At 42.5% G+C, this 4,419-nt stretch overlaps 1 pseudogene; it reads left to right on the top strand.

The window, feature by feature from the left end:
- The first annotated feature begins 251 nt into the window (after positions 1-251).
- Positions 252-1,304, top strand: LOC141107822 (GTP-binding nuclear protein Ran pseudogene; annotated as a pseudogene).
- The last annotated feature ends 3,115 nt before the right edge of the window (positions 1,305-4,419 follow it).

Below are 4,419 nucleotides of genomic sequence, written 5' to 3'. Positions count from 1 at the left end.
CAGGTTGCTATACTGTAGGTCAGACTGTGCAGGGTACACAGTAAAGTAGCTGGAAATACTTCAATGAGCCTACACAAGCACCTGGCTGCAGGTTTCTATACTGTAGGTCAAACTGTGCAGGGTACACAGTACAGTAGCTGGAAATACTTCAATGAGCCTACACAAGCACCTGGCTGCAGGTTGCTATACTGTAGATCAGACTGTGCAGGGTACACAGTACAGTAGCTGGAAATACTGTAAAAACACCTGCCTGGGCTGCCTCATACAGAGACGCTTCTAGAAGCCACACACATACCATGGCAGCCCAGGGAGAGCCTCAAGTTCAGTTCAAGCTTGTTCTGGTTGGTGATGGTGGTACTGGTAAAACAACATTTGTAAAACATCATTTGACTGGTGAATTCGAGAAAAAATACGTAGCCACACTTGGTGTTGAAGTCCACCCTTTGGTTTTCCATACCAACAGAGGTCCTATTAAATTCAATGTATGGGATACTGCTGGTCAAGAAAAGTTTGGTGGTTTGCGAGATGGATATTACATCCAGGCTCAGTGTGCCATTATCATGTTTGATGTAACGTCAAGAGTCACATACAAGAATGTACCCAATTGGCATAGAGATCTTGTAAGAGTATGTGAAAATATCCCCATAGTCTTGTGTGGCAACAAAGTGGACATTAAGGACAGAAAAGTGAAAGCAAAATCAATCGTATTTCACAGGAAGAAGAATCTTCAGTACTATGATATCTCTGCAAAGAGTAACTACAACTTTGAAAAGCCCTTCCTTTGGCTTGCCAGAAAACTGATAGGGGATCCGAACCTTGAGTTTGTAGCCATGCCTGCTCTTGCACCACCTGAAGTGGTTATGGATCCTGCGTTGGCTGCACAATATGAGAATGATCTACAGATTGCCCAGACCACAGCACTGCCAGATGAAGATGATGATCTGTGAGGTGAATGAAGCTCGAGCCCAGAGTCAGAAGTCTAGTTTTATAGGCAACTGTCCTGTGATGTCAGTGGTGCAGCGTGTTTGCCACTTTATTTAGCCGAGCAGAACATGTGCTTAACCTTTTGGGATGCTGAAGGAGATGAATGGGCTTTGGAGTGAATGTGGCAGTTGAAATAAATCCTTCATATTTTGGACCTGCATATCTAGCTGTTTGGGACTGCAAATAATATTCCCTTTAAAAGTTTCAAATATAAGTTAAGACTGCTTCAGTCACATCACAATGTTCTATGGTGATCCTGTTTGTTACTGTCATTCCCATACATTTTTCGTTTAGATCATAATAAAGTTGTATTTCAAATACCCCAAAAAAAAAAAAAAAACACCTGCCTGCCTGTCAGTATATTAGGAAGAGAAGAACAGGATCTAGCTAAATTGAGTACAGTGTATATATATTTACAACACCTGGGATGCATATATATATACACAATACACTGTAACTGCAGCTAACTGACTCGACCTAACTCTATCTAACTTAAATCAAATTACACTGTCTGTCTCTCTCTCTCTCTCTATCTCTGAACGCCGGAACACACTACATAGGGACGCCGTGCCTTATATAGTGTGGGGCGTGTACTAAACCCCCTGAGCCATAATTGGCCTAAAGGCTCCTTGGCTTTGGCTAATTACGGCTCTTTGTTCAGGCGGTGCTGTGATTGACCAAGCATGTGGGTCATAGTGCATGCTTGGCCAATCATCAGCCAGCAATGCACTGCGATGTCGCGAACGGCCTATATCGTTCGTAATTTGGCGAACGGTCGAACATACGATGTTCGAGTCGAACATGGGTTCGACTCGAACACGAAGCTCATCCCTACTCCTGACTCTTACGCAAACTTGCTTTTGCAAACAAAAACCTTTTCATCTACAGCTACAGTATTAAAAGGGCAAGGAACTGATTCATTAACTAAGAATTTTACATACTATATTAGCAATAGTTGTTTACAACGAAAAGTATATTTAGAAATACAATAATGCTACCTCGCCCCGGCCAATTGTTTACTGTGTCAATGTAAATAGGGAGAGGCACAGATCCTAATTTGCATCATCACTAGATACTGCAGTTTAAAACCCAACCATAGATACTGGACCACCAAACGCTCAAGAAGAGATGTCATGGAGCCGAGTTCCCCCAAACCCCAAACTTGCAGCAGTTATTCTTCAAATGGTCATTCCAGTTGAACATGTTGAATAATATACACTCCTCTACCACCCCAGGAGGTATGCCACTAAACCAAAGGAGACACAGGGTAAGACACAGGGAGACTGACCACCCACATTAGACACGGGTAAGCTGGTCACTACAACTAGACACAAGGAGACTATCCACCACCACCATACTAAAGGAACCTGGCCATAACTGCTACACACTGGGAGAATGACCTTCCCCGCTGGACACAGGATCCTAGTCACCAGCACTAAATACTGGGAAATTGACAACCAACACAAGGCAAAATGACCATTGCCATTAGAAACAGAAAACCAATAGATACAGTAAAACCAACCACCAACACTATGCATGGGGAAACTGTCCACCTCCAATAGACTCCAATAGATGGAGACCACCACTGGACAATGGGAAACTATTTTAAAACAGTAGACACAAAGAAATTGCTCACTATCATTGGACACATAGGAAATGACCACCAATACTGGACACAGATTACTAGCCATTGCTAGAGAAATAAAGACTGGTTTCTAATGTTAGACACAGAAAAACTATTCACTGCCAATAAGTACGGGGAGGCTAGTCACTACCATCAAACACAAGAAGACTACCACCACCACTATACTAAGTGAAACTGAACATAACATAACACCCACATAAAAAGCAACCACCAGACAAGAGAGACTACAGCCACAAGACACAGCTAAGTCCATGCCCCACATTATATAAGGCTGCTTACTTGGCGGCTGTATATAGTGTAATTATGAATAAAGAGAGATTAGGCAAGTTAGTTAGTGGCATGCAGGCAGTGTATTTGATATATATATATATATATATATATATATATATATATATACAGCCTAGTATATATATATATATATATATATATATATATATATATATATACTCTGCATTTAGTGTAGATATTCAGTGTAGACTCTATATTCAGTTAGTGCAGGCAGTGTAGTATATATAAAATAACAAGTGTATTTAAGTGGTTAAGGGGAGCCCTGCGCCAAAATAAAAAAAATGGCGTGGCCCCCCCCCCCCAAAATCCATACCAGGCCCTTCACTTTTACACTTTTTTTCTTTGAACTGTCAGACGCCGTGATTGACGATGGATTTTCATTGCAGGACACTTTTTTTTTTTAAGAAAGGAATTGTCAAAAACTGCTGTCATTTTTGCTTTTTTGACACTTTTTTGGTGAATGAGTAGGGGTACAATGTACCCACTACCCATTCACATAGGGGGTGCAGGATCTGGGGGCCCCCTTGTGAAAGGGGGCTTTCAGATTCTGATAAGCCTCCTGCCCGCAGACCCATGGACAAGGTGCTTTGGGGGGACCCCAAAGCCCCCCCATGTTGAGGGCATGTGGCCTTTTATGGATCAGGAGGGGGGGTGTTCTCTTGCCCCCCCTTTCCTGTGGCCTGCCAGGTTGCATGCTCAGGTAAGGGTCTGGTATGGATTTTGGGGGGACCCCCATGCCATTTTCTTACATTTTGACACGGGGTTCCCCTTAAAATCCATACCAGACCTGAAGGGCCTAGTATGGATTTTGGGGGGGACCCCGATGCCATTTTTTAAAAAAATGTTGGCGTGGAGTTCACTTTAATATCCATACCAGACCCAAAGGGCCTGGTATGGACTGGGGGAGGGGGGGACCCACGCCTTTTTTAAAATGATTTTTTATGTATATTGCCGGGATCCGGCAATATATTACAGCCGTGAGCAATTTTAAATGACATTTTTTCAATGCTGCGGTACTGTTATAAACATAGGAAAGATGCGCTACTTTACAGGCAGACTAAGGGGACCCCCAGGCAAGATATTTAGAGAAATACCGGTATTTCCTTTTTTTTTGGTTTCACTTTAAGCATTAATAAAATCACTGCTCCTGAAAAAAACGGTTATTTTTAAACTTTTTTTTGCATTGATACATGTCCCCTGGGGCAGGACCCAGGTCCCCATATACTTTTTATGGCAATAACTTGCATATAAGCCTTTAAAATGAGCACTTTTGATTTTTCATGTTTGTGTCCCATAGACTTTAATGGTGTTTGCGCAAATTTTTTGCCTGTTTACACATTCTGGTGCAAACCGAACCGAGGGGTATTTGACTCATCCCTATTACCCACTGACCACCCCCATTAAACACAGGGAAACTAACTACAGCTGTTAGACACAGGAAAACTGACTACAGTAACCAGACACAGGGAAACTAGCCACCACCAATAGGCAAGGGGAGACTG

This window comes from Aquarana catesbeiana, linkage group LG09 (assembly GCF_042186555.1).
Source record: "Aquarana catesbeiana isolate 2022-GZ linkage group LG09, ASM4218655v1, whole genome shotgun sequence".
NCBI lineage: Eukaryota > Metazoa > Chordata > Amphibia > Anura > Ranidae > Aquarana > Aquarana catesbeiana.
This window is presented reverse-complemented; position numbering and strand designations above follow the sequence as displayed.